General features: G+C 43.4%; 1 protein-coding gene across 2 annotated transcripts in view; it reads right to left on the minus strand.

The window, feature by feature from the left end:
* The window catches only part of adcyap1r1b (adenylate cyclase activating polypeptide 1b (pituitary) receptor type I), a 28,663-nt gene extending 15,570 nt beyond the window's left edge, over nucleotides 1–13,093 (minus strand). The window contains exon 1 of one of the 2 annotated variants that reach the window (XM_034880514.1): nucleotides 12,756–13,093. The gene's annotated coding sequence lies outside the window, so the exon portion shown is untranslated. The remainder of the gene's footprint in view (nucleotides 1–12,755) is intronic. The other variant, XM_034880515.1, reaches the window with a different exon arrangement.
* Nucleotides 13,094–13,280: the final 187 nt, after the last annotated feature.

Raw genomic sequence — 13,280 nt, forward strand, 5'->3', positions numbered from 1 at the left:
GACATTTTTCACTCTTTTTTTTACACTTTTTTGAAAGTTTTTTTACCAAGTGTTTTTTCTCCAAATGCTAAGAATTTGACAAAAAACACCCAAATTCAATGAAAGTAGTGAACTGATTATTTACTTCACATGTAAGGAGCCTTGTTGGGAACCATCCACGTCACTTTTTTTGACAATTTGTTTGAAAGAAAACCAAATTTCTGATATAGAAACTTTTTGGAAAGTGGTCAGATTTGACCCGAAGACAACAGGAGGGTTAATACACTTGAGCTTATACATGGATACTAAGGGTTGGAATCACCAGAGGCCTCAGGGTACAATAGCAATACAATACTTATGTCAAAATACCATATTATTGCGATTTTAAACATATTGCAACCATGTAAAACCTTTTACACAGAGAGGAGGATGCTGTCCAAACTACCCGCCATCTTGGACAATGTCTCGCACCCACTCCATGGCTTGCTGCTTAATCACAGGAGCACTTTCAGTGATAGACTCATTCTCCCACAATGCACCACAGAGCGCCACAGAAAGTCATTTCTGCCTGTGGCCATCAAACTTTATAACTCGTCCCTCTAACACAAACACTTAGAGGTTAAAACTGGACAATATTATCTGTGCAATAACACGGTAATGTGTGCAATAGTTAACTGCTACTATTATTATTATTATTATTATCATTATTATTTTTCACCATTGCAACACCTTATAATGTTAATTATGTAAATAATGTATCATAATGTTCATTTAAGTATGTAAATATCCACACTCCTTATTTTCTTTATTTATATTTCTACTATCTGTGCAACTGCAACACAGAGTTTCCCTTCGGGGAAAGTTTTTCTGATTCTGAGTTTTCCAACTTTCAAATGACGTCTCCAAAAAAGAAACTTTGTCAACATCTGTTTTATCTAAAAATATACATTTCTCCGTTTGTTTATCTCACTTCAAATTTACTGCCTCAAAATATGATTGTCAAGCAGACAAACTGACCAACACATATATAAAAATAGATTGACGCTTGACGTCTCTGTATCAATACAGTATTTAGTTTCTCGATACTATGATGTGTTGATTCCCCCCCCCCCCCCCCCCCCCCCCCCCCCCCCCCACCGTCCTAATGGATACATGTGGGCGTATAGTTATCCAAACATTTGAGAAAAAAAACTCCAGAAGGGTTGTGTGTTTGTGCATGTGTGTGAGTGTGTGTGCGTGCGTGTGTGTGTGTGTGTGCGTGTGTGTGTGTGTGTGTGTGTGTGTGCGTTCTAGCACAGCAGCTGCTCAGGACTCTCCTCCCCGAGCTGTAATCAGCGGCTTAATGAGTCTCAGCGGCTTTCATGTTCAACACTGTCAGCCCGAGTGTGTGTAATGTTTGATGCTCCGTCTGCAGAGCACACACACGTAATTGGAGAAACACACAAGTACGTTCGCTCTGTAAACTAACCACACTGCTCTTTATTTCACTTTATACCAGCACTAATGAATACTCGGTGTAGAGGTGCACGGAAAATAGACAAAGGAGGAAATAAAAAAAGTTAGTTAGTTGGTCACAAGGGGTTGTGCCTGTTATGTGAAATCATTCCTCCCGGGAGAAGAGGATTTCTTTCTCTAAGGCAATGTTTCCTAAACTTAGGGTCGGGACCCAAAATAGGTCGCAGACCCGTTTTATTGGGTCGCTAATTGGCAGAGAACAGACTAAATGCTCAGCATGACCTCAGAATGACCTCTGAGGGGCACTTTCAAAACCCGAACCTAGACTAGATCAGCTGGTTGATTTCTTAAACCAGCCACACACATCTCATTAAATTCAAGTCAGCATTATTTAAACATGTTGGTGTTGGTACTGAGGGATGATGGGAGGGGATAAGAACATGAGTTGAGGAAGGGGTGAGACACAGGAAGGACAATAGAGACCTTTCTGTTTTTGTTTACTTTTCTAATGGAATAAATATACTTCATATACATTTAAATATATGGTTTTGGGTCCCGGGGGAGACACCAAATTTCTCTTTTGGGTCTTGAGCTGAAAAAGTTTGGGAACCACTGGTCTAAGGAACAAGCGGGAAAGAGGAACAAGACTTTCTTAATGATCACTCACCTAAAACGTTGCCACGCTGGCGAGAGAAACGCTTTGAAAACTCTCTGATGAGACGCATCGTTAGAGAGAAAAAGGAGAGAAAGAGATGGATGGAAAAGGTTGAGAATGATGGAAGGAAGGAAGAAAGAAAGAAAGAAAGAAAGGAGAGCAAGTGAGCCACTTTGACGTGTGTCACTGGGAGAACCGGCTTATCTCCCTCTACTCACCGACACCGCCATACCCTCACCCCCGACCTCGTCGTCTCTTTCTCCCTCTCTTCTACACATCAACACGGACTGCATCTTACTTCCCAAAAGATGAAGAAATTTCTTCCAAAGAATCCAAATCTAATGTGTTAATAATCCGGCACCGGACCATCTAATTCCCAGTGAATATCCCACCAAGTCACTCATGTCTCGGCGCTCTATATTTAGCCCAAGGAATTATGAGAGGAATTAATATACACAGACATGACTTAGTCTTCATTATTTTGGAGAGGGAAAGGGAGGTGCACTAATTAGAAAGAGAGAGAGAGAGAGACAGAGAGAGAGACAGAGAGAGTGGGATGATTGTTCTGGTTTCTTGCTCTTATTATGTCCTTTTTTCCCACAATTCACTGGGGTGCTGACTGAAGCATAGACTCTGATATAGGAGTGGTTAAAATAACATTGCACACCATCCTCCCAGCCTGACATAGCACATCCTCCACAATATTAATTAACCCTTGTGTTGTCTTCCCTTTTTTCACCATATCGCAATGTTTTTGTTGCTTTTTACATTGTTTTTTTATGAAGATTCTGTATTTTTATCGATTTTAATGCTTTTTCCAACATTTTTCATCCGTGTTTCGACTTCCTTTATTTCAGATTAAAAAAAGATTACTTTGAAAACGGGTCAAATTTGACCCAAAGACCACATGAGGGTTAAGTAACCAAGTACTGAACGTGAACTAAGACTCTGCTAAACGCAGTACATTCGTTAAAGTGGGATCTGTTCTACTTCATGTTAAAAGGTTGATGACATGCTGGGAACCTCATTGGAGTGCACACGTTGGTTTTATGTATTTTCGATGATAGGATTATTCAACATCCTAAGATTAGCAGGATTCTGTTTATGATCAACTACATTCTGTACTATTTATTTGTGGACCCCCGGCGGTAGCGATGGGATTACTGTGGTGGGTAATTATTAAAAGGACATCTGTAAATCCTGGAAGAAGTTTACGTAAGGGGTTGACCCCCGATGAGGAAGGAATTCAGCTGGATCAACGTGGACACAACCACTCCAACGGGGTCATTGTGTTGCTCTGTGACTGGTGGCTAACGTGTAAACATATAAGCACGCGTGTGATGTCTATGTATCTTGCAGCTTTATTTCTGTTTGACGTTGTCTCCTCACCTACTTCAAAGTGGCCAAATATTGACAGGAAATTGAATGCAGGACTTTTACTTAGTGTGGTACTTGTGCGTTTAGAAAAGTATTTGAATTAGGGATAGATCGATTATCGGCCCTGGCAGATTATTGGGTTGATTGTTGGCAGTTTGCAGATTGGCTGTGTAGAGTCTTCTGAACTCCTACATCAGGCCAATGCGGTGGGATCAGGGGACAACTTGCTTGGACGCGTGTCCTGCGTGCCAATAATCACTGTCCTCACGTCCTGTCTGCATTTCGGTGCTGTGACCCATTTATTTCACCTTTGTCAAATTCAAACCGTAACACGACTGACCTGTCTGACCCCGATGAGAAGCTGTCTGCTTTCCCCGTTTCCCCCCTGAGGCCGATTACCTTCATGCCTTCCCAGGCACTACGCCACCCAGTGTTCAAACAGGCCTTTTGTATTTTCTGATGATTTAAAACAGCAAGAGCTTCTCTCAACACCAAGGAAGTTAGCTCCATTGTCGAAACGTAGATTACAAACCGGTCCTCTTCCACAAGCAAACCTGCATACAGCATTGATACATGAGTCAGTATCCAAAGAGTGAGCAACTTCCAAGTGTACTGCTCTACATGCCATACAAGTTAAAAAAAAAGACTCCATAGCGCTTTTCTAGGCTACATCCCCTCTTGACCTCAATTGGTCCAAAATAATCAACCCCAACATTGGTGAATGGGGTAAGATCTGGAATGATTCTCTCTTTGGCGAAGTTGGCCATTCTCTGCTCACCCAACTTCCCTCTATGGCGCCTACAAGAAGACACATTTGCACAGGATTATTCTCGTTGCTGCATTGGCACTGGTAATCCAGTATTTGCACCGTGATCTGGAGAGCACATGGTTTCTCCCACCATGGCCCACCTGTTTGTGAATGCTCTTTGGTATTAAAGGAGACACATGTTGGTCTTTGGATAGGATGACTGGATGTTTTGTACCATCATGCATGGCCGCCTTACTCAATCTCCCTCCAACTCTAAGTAATCCACCCTCCAAAGTGGGGTCCAGTTTGTAGATCTTACCCTCCTTTTTCACTCCCTATTTGCCCAATAATGCAGTAAACTCCTCTGAAAATCTTTCCTATTGAGCAAAGCTAATGATGGATATTTCTAAATCTGCAAGATCCTCTGGAGTCAAACTCTGTCCTTCAAATGTAGTTTTAAGGTGCTCCATTTCCTGTTCTACGGTGTTAGTCTTTGACTTAGTTGTTTTCTTTTTTGGCTCATTTCCAGTAGAGACTTCCTAATTTTCAGGATCCATGCAACTGACCTCGTTAATCTTCTACAGTCAGAAAAGTAGAGAATTAGTTGCTTAATAGCATTTGGTGTGTCTTCAGCATTCACTGCATTAAATGTGAGCTCCCTTTTCACCTCTGGGTCATCAACAGAAATTTTGGAATCCAGGATGCTTACTGACCAGGCTTCCTTGGAGTTTCACTGAAATTCAGGGCCTTCCATCCATCTTCGGTTTGTCAAAAACTATTGTTAACACCCTTGAAGCTTCATCTGCAGGATTCTGGGTGGTATGAACGTTCATCATCTCTCGACATCTCCTTGTCTCCTGCTGTAGGCTCATTAAAATCCTGGTTGTAATGATCATTCAGCAACTCCTCCAGCGTTTCTATGGAGATCCTGTAGCAGTGTGGCCTCTCTCACACTGCTCATTGAATGGGACCGTCAACAACCCCACCCCAATAGGGTCCTATTGGCGTAGAGTCCATTTCCATGACGGTTTATAACTTCCCAGGGTTCAAGCATTTTGGAGGCATTGGTGCCCATCAAAAACGCCACGTCTGCTTGGATGCAAGAAACATCAACACCATCCAAGTATGGCCACTTTGCTAGTTCCTCTATGACCATTTCTGTGACAGTGTGCTTTATAAATGGACTAATAGCATGTGTTTTTAAGGGGTTTTAGCGTATGCATGTTTGTTTTAATTCTGTTTGCCGCATGTTTATAAGTTTTACTGCATGAACTGCTGATATTGTGGGATGACATATAGACACACACACCACTTTGACGAGACTGGAACCCCTCCTCTTTGACTTTCACACAACATGACCTGGACTGATGAGCTGAATGGAAAACAGGTGTGGACATCTACTGAATGGATGGAAAACAGGTGTGGCAGGGAGACTTGGTGTGAAAAGGAAGCAAAGGAGAACAAACAGGGTAGGAGATCACAGGAAACACAGACAAAGGAGGAGCTAGAGGGACCAGAGATAGAGAGACAGACAGACAGACAGACAGACATGGAGGACAGCGGAGGCGAGCAGACAGGCTGGAGCAGTTGCAGCAGTGACGAATCGTCGGACGTGCAGAGCAGAATACGTCGTCAGAGTAGAGTAGAAGTATCAAGGGGAATGCAACCACCTAAATGGAGGATTCAACGCCTGTGTGCAGATAAGTAAAGGAAAGTCCTCCAGCTGTCCTCTTTGAATGTTTGGGAAGGAACTGTCTTGTGCGTCATTCTTGACTGAGAGCTGCTCTTATTCCTCCCCCAGTGTCTTCCCTGTGGGCATCCAGACCACCAGTGGCCAGAGGGAAGAGGAGGCCAGGCTACCCTCGGCGGACCCGGCTGCTCCTTTTGTGATTTACTTAACAGACTGTCGTAGGGACTTGGAACTGGGTGCAGGGAGATCAGACTGCTATTTTAAGCCTTTAGCTTGTGTTAATAATGGAAGAACTGTTTTTATTTTAAAATAGAGTGCTAAATGTAGTAGCGGTCTGATCTTGGTCCATTTTTGTCAGTGGAAATAGTTGCTGATATTTCTTAGACGGGCACATCAGCTCCCGGTGTGTCATACTGCCTGGATCAGGAAATGTAGACGTTTGTATGACTTTGTCTCCTTTGCTATATTTTACCTGAACTGGTAGGATGGACAAAAATCCCGTCACTAATCCCAGCCCCTGTATGACCACATGTTTTAGTTAAGACTTGGTGACATTTTGAACCTTTGAACTGGCGGGACTTTTATGGCAAGAGCGTTGTACAGAAACCTTCGTAACATTAGAAACGCTGTCATCGGGTTTCACTTCACACTCTTCACAATCATTTTCAGCAGATTTTGGAATGTCTGCATTTTTTCTTTTTCTGGGGGGGGTGTAAGAGTTTTACCAGAGATGTATGAGTCTCCTTTGCTTCTTTGAACAGAGTTGTGTATTTGTCAACAATACACCTCCATATTATATTCTGTCCTGCATCAACTCTTGTATTTAGCCTTTTAGAGTAGATGCTTTGTTTAATTTTGACTCGTTTCTTTTTAAATTTCACTTAATCTAACAAATGTTGTCTTTATCTCAATTTCGAACAATTGAGATAACATGTTTAGAGAATGCAATCAGTCTCTACTAGCACACACTTATTTTGTCATAAGGTTATAATTCCTGTTAAAACATAAGATGTCATATCCAGAATAATGTTCTGAAATGAGTCAGGAATGCATGTTTATCACAGCAAATAAGGTAAGGTCGCTGATTTCCAAGTAGACAAAATGTAACTTGTACCATTTTGAAATGGGTCAATTTGACCCAAATACCATACAAGGGGTTAAAACGCTCATTTTGCTCCCCAGTTACAGAATAGAATCCATAATCAACCCACACAATCAAACACTCTTAGAAATAAATATACATTTTTCAGATAGACCTACAGTTTATTTAGACACCAGTTCTGTTCGTTATCGTGTGCACACACACTGTAAATCCTAATGACCATGTATATGGTAGCGCTGCCGTTTTACCTTTATCCATGGGTCTCGCGCTAAGAAACTGTCCTCCGCTGTCAATGTTTCCGCGCGACCGCGTCCAGCGGCCCACACTCTCCAATGCGCGGTCCGCTGGTGGTTCCGGTTCGGTTCCTTCTCTTTACTGCACGACTGGAAGCAGTCGTGGTAGTCCGAACAATCCACCTTGCGACCCGGAATACCACGACGGCGTTTCTCATTTGCGAAATCCCGCGACGGCGTCCCCGATCAGCTGTTCTCATCTCCCGTGAACGGCGATCCTGGCGAGTTCCTTAACACAGCTTTCCACCTTAATGTAGAGTCTCTTCTGAACTCCTACATCAGGACAGTGCGGTGGGATCAGGGGACAACTTGCGTGGACGCGTGTCCTGCGTGCCAATAATCACTGTCCACACGTCCTGTCTGCATTTCGGTGCAGTGACCCATTTAATTCCTCTTTGTCACATTCAAACCTTAACACGACGGACCTGTCTCACCTGTCTGACCCGGTGAGAAGCTGTCTGCTCTCCCCGTGTCTCCACACACCTGTGTCCCTGAGGCGGATTACCTTCATGCCTTCCCAGCCACTGCGCCACCCAGTGTTCAGACAGGACATTGCAGATTTTATACGTGGTGTATTAACAAAACCAAGTGTTGAAATGGCTCAAATCTGTATTATGGTTAGTAATGTGTTTAATGCCTAAAGTATTGCTTCTTGAACTATTAAAAAAGGCACTTAATGAAATGTTCAATTCAAAAAAAGGAATATATTTTATATCTGCCTCTATTTTACTGGGTATTATGTTTAAAGTTTCTAATGTATTCACGTTTTGTGTTGGAGTTTGCAACATTACAAAATCTAAAATTTTGACCTAAAGATTTCCATGTTCACTCTAAATGCATATATAATGCAAATATTGGTTTTCGGTTTCATTAACTACTAATCATCGGCCATGAAAAACCAGTATCAGTCAACCCCTGATTTGAACAGTTTCTATTGCTGCAGCGGACTAATGCATGGCGGCAAAAACTAGAGCAAGATGGGCGTCTTGGACAGAGGGCTTTGTCTCATCACATGCAGAGCAGGTATGACACAGAAATGGAGCAGAAGCAGGGCGCTGAAGCTGCTTCAGTCTCCGTCTCGTGACTGCTCCGGTTCCCAACATGACCCAGTGAGCAGTGAGACAGCGTTGCGTCCTGCACGGCTGCACCACGCTGCCAAACACCAGCACCAGCTGACCCAATGATTCCTGCAGAGCCGAGTGGCTGCCGAGCATCCAGACCACAAGCCAAAGATCAAGTCTAAACAGGGTTTACTTTACATGCCCCTCTAATGTAAACTGGATTTCACTGTAAATGTATGCAAAAACACATGTCATCTTGTTTGATTTTAGGTTATCCAGAGACACCAGCTTAATAATGCATGCCCTTTTCCTCTGTACAGACACATTCCTGTCCATTTCCACTCTGCAGTGGCTCTGAATGTGGGTAAAACTGGGACCCCCCCCCCATCAACATGTCTGGTCAGGCAGGTAACTACAAAGAGAGCTCCAGTTTTATAAGGTGATATTGACAACTGAAGCCCCTGAGAAACAGGTTACTGGGTCAGAGATTCGGTTTCTGTTCTTCCAACAGGGCCTATTTCCTTTTAATACAACTGGTGCAAATGTACTCCACATGGTAACTATTGGCAGTAGTGAAATCCTAGCAAAGTAAAAGAGGATGAATGGATAATAGTGGATCTGTGCGGTTTAATAATGCCCATTAAAACATGTCACTGGACACATTGTGACTTATAATAGCAAGGATCAAGGATGGCTGTGTTCCATTAAAGTGTCGCAGTTAGCCACGCCTGAAAACGCAAAACCGATAAATGGAATGCAGCCATTACTAATATAAGGTTACCAGGGCTGTCAAAACTAACGTGATAGCAAGTTAACACAAATTCCTTTTAATGTGCGTTGTGTGATTTGGGCCTTGGGCCGCTCCGTAGTTCGGGAACTCCAAAAGCGATGCAGCAGTAACGTTGTGGATGGCTCGCAGAAACAAAGGGGAGGAAGAGCAGGGTCTTTAGAATGGAAAGTTCAGTTTCAAAGATCAGAAGTTATTTACATGCACTGTTGATGCCCTGCTACATCCTGCTATACCCTGTAACACCCCACAGTACCCTGCTACACCCTGTATCACCCCACAGTACCCTGCTACACCCTATATCACCCCACAGTGCCCTGCTACGCCCTGCTAAACCCTAACACCCCACAGTACCCTGCTACACCCTATATCACCCCACAGTGCCCTGCTACGCCCTGCTATACCCTGCTACACCCCACAGTACCCTGCTACGCCATGATCTACTACAACTGCTATTTCTTGTCATAGTTCCATTATCTTCATTGTCACTGTTATTGCCACTGTTCATTACAACCTCAACCAATTACTGGAACTGTTAGGTCCTTGTATGTTGCTGCATTGTATCAATGATTCGATACTATATATAAATTGAACTGAATGTGAATGAAGTTACCAACTGGGTACGTTGAGTCTCAAATTCCACTTCCTGTCCAAGCGAGCAGCTGGTGCTAAAGACACGCCATGACGAACAGTCTGCACCAGAGACACTTGGACAACTCTACAAGACACAAACGTTGAACAGCGATGGCGAAGTGGGAGGCTACAGCTTGCAGGTCGATGCTACATAAGGCTTTTTTACCAGCAGTTTACGGGTTAAATAAGTTATTGTAATAAGTTGTTGTAATCATTTAAATTTGACCATGTAGTCTTAGCAATAGACAAGCCGTTCTCTAATGTTGGCAACAATTGGCCCCAGCTGTGCAATGAGACAGATGTTTACAAATGAAGAAGGGTGTGGTGATTGGTGCATGGATGTGTTTTCATGCACACAATAATACTACAAATGTAAGATATGATGGCATGTTATAAACAAAAGTATTTTTATTTTCACGCCATGCCGGGTCTCTTTGTCATATTATGCGATGATATAAAAATTCGACCAATGTTGCATATAAAAAAACTAATTTTCCCTTTAAGGTTTTTATTTTCTTTTTATTAGCTGTGAGACTTTGTGGAAACAGGAGTGAATTGACATCTTAAACTTAAAAATTTGGGGGATGAACATTGTTCAAACTGACTTTAATTTAAACTTCCCTCCCAAAAACAGACCCATGAAGAAATCAAAAGGAGTCAAATTAGAGCTATGGAGAAAACCAGATATTAAAATTATCAAATATCACATATCTTTGACCAAAAACCTCCATATCGATATCCCAGAAGTGGAACGTCAAGGGTATAGACTATTTAAATGTTAACAGATTAATCCTTCATACATGGCGATACGCTTCGGGCCTCCGCTCTAACCAGATTGGTTTGAGGGCGTGCCGCACCGGCAGCTAGGGGAGCATGTTGTTAAGAAGTGATGCAAAAAATACGTAGTGAGGAAGTAAAGGCTGGACTACAACAGAGCTATTTGGAGCAGTCGGGTGTTTTTGGAGATAGGAAGTCCCTATGATTATTTAGATTTGATTCAACTTTATTGTCATTACACAGGTACAGGTACAAGGCAACAAAATGCAGTTTGGGTCTAACCAGAAGTGCAATAGCAGCAGGTGCAGGATATAGACTGGTTCCAAAAGTGCAGGACATGGCTATGTACTGAATAAATATAGAAATGAATACTGTTACAGAGACAGAATTTTACAGATAGATTTGTCCTTTTGAATATATAGATAACAAGTATTGTGAGCAAGATTTACAGCTGGATATAAATCTCGCTCCCAGTACTTGTTATCCTTGATATCCATCTTTTGGGGGAGACTTTGGGCTTTTTCACTACATGCACAAAAAGTATAAATAACGCAATAGAGGAAAGGGATAAGCCAAAAAGCATAACATGAGCCCTTTAATGACACTCGGCTCACGCGTGATGCCGGGTGTGTTACACGGGGCCGTGCTGAGACCGGGCCCGACGCCCAAGGTCTTCTGCTGCCTCACTGTCCCCCTCCTCAGCTGCCCAGGCCAGCCAACACAACAAGGCTAATTGGGCCATTTAAATGTCAGCGTCACAGAGATCTGAAAGAGCTTGTCCCCGATACCCATGCACTTATGCCACAAAAGGTTTTTGTCTAAGATTTTAAGCTGCAACATCTCTAATGACGTATAGTGGACGTGTTTGACGTGCAAATCTAAACAGGATTCAGTGGTTTGCTGCGTGCTGAGACAGATGTGAACTGTCCATTTAAACAAACAAAAAAAGCGAATTGCAAAACACAGTGTTGTCTTTTCAAACAGCAGATGTTCAGCGCAAGCATGGATCTCATGGCCAACCACATTTTGTAGCAGACCAGGATTCAGGGCATGGCTCTCGATGAATGAGGCTGCAGCTGAGCATTCAGAAAGGTAAACAAATAGCTCGACATGAGCCTTTTTTTTTTAATCAATCAATCTGCAGCTGAGTGATGGGCTACAAAAACATGCAGGGATAGGTAAAAAAACCACATCCTTCACATACTTTTTTTGTGGCTGGACATGAACATTAAACATTGAGTAGTGAGACGCTGTAAGAGGAAGCTCCATCCTGTCAAACAGAGAGGACGACAAAGCCCAGCCGGCTGGGACTGGAAGACTTTTCCAGCTGTTTTAACCCTCCAAACGGGCCAAACGCAAGCAACAGACAAGAGAAAGCAGCAATTGTGATTCAGTGACAACATGATACATTGCAAGGTTACTCACATATCCCCCCCCCCCCCACACACACACACACACACCCTCCTCCTCTAGGGGATTTTATAGATCCTAAGAGCCCAAATGCTACATCCTTAAAAGAGTAAAAAAAAGGATAATTTAAATTTTTGGGTAATTGAATTCCTTTGCCAAAGCCAATATGTTACAGGGCTGCTGTGTGTGTGTGTGTGTGTGTGTGTCTGTGTGTGTCTATGTCTATGTCTATGTCTGTGTCTGTGTCTGTGTGTGTGTGTGTGTGTGTGTGTGTGTGTGTGTGTCTGTGTCTGTGTCTGTGTGTGTGTGTGTGTGTGTGTGTGTGTGTGTGTGTGTGTGTGTGTGTGTGTGTGTGTGGATCCTGGGCTGTTTTAATGCATGCAATTGTACATACAGACAGACATAGAAGGGAACTGGCATCTCCATCAACGTGACAGCACCATTTGTGCCCTGGCTCTACTACACTTCATTATTATTCAGTACCCGCCCTAACGGATAAGAAAGGCTCAGCCTCCTCGTGCATATGGACAAATGCATATAGTCTAGCGTACCTATGTGTTGGAGAGCTATTTTCCCATTACAATATTTCCATAGAATGTATTTCTGGAATCGTACAGCCTAGCTGTGCGGAGCCACTGAAGGGTAGGATGCCGCAGGTCTCCGGCATGCTTCTTCCCATCCTCCTCCCAGACACCCATGTCCCAAGACATCCACGTTCAGGACCAAAAGACGCTGGTATTCAATTCGAGATAATTCAATTCTAATTCATGCATTTTGCCAAGTCTTACCATTGCATCGACACTCTCCAGGCAACTCCTCGCTCTGTGGACCGGTCTGGGCTCAGGAAATCTGCGCACTCCGTAGGGGGACAAATCAGCCCGAGCCGGGCTGCGAAGGGTCGGGACTGCTCGGTGGCGCCGGGCAAAGCAACGCAACTTCCACCCCCCCTAAATCGCAATTTGGAGAAAAGAAAATGTCGTGGACTTCCACGCGGGATTTCTTCCTCCCAGTGCGCGAAAGCAGATGGATCGCTTTAGATATGTCGAGCAGTTACGCTGCCCTGCGGACGGCTGCTCGCTTCGCCCTCCACAGCAGAATGCACCGCGCATTTCAACTAGCCCCCCCCTCACTCTCTCTAAGTGTGTGTGTGTGTGTGTGTGTGTGTGTGTGTGTGTGTGTGTGTGTGTGTGTGACACATAGGCCTACGCTCACGCACATGCTCGCGAGGGAGCACAAATACAATCTTGCATGATCGATGTGAGACATAAACAGGCTATGTTAAATGAAAAGAAAAGTATATGAATGGGATGTGG

Source organism: Etheostoma cragini, chromosome 9 (genome assembly GCF_013103735.1).
Source record: "Etheostoma cragini isolate CJK2018 chromosome 9, CSU_Ecrag_1.0, whole genome shotgun sequence".
Taxonomy (NCBI): Eukaryota; Metazoa; Chordata; class Actinopteri; order Perciformes; family Percidae; genus Etheostoma; species Etheostoma cragini.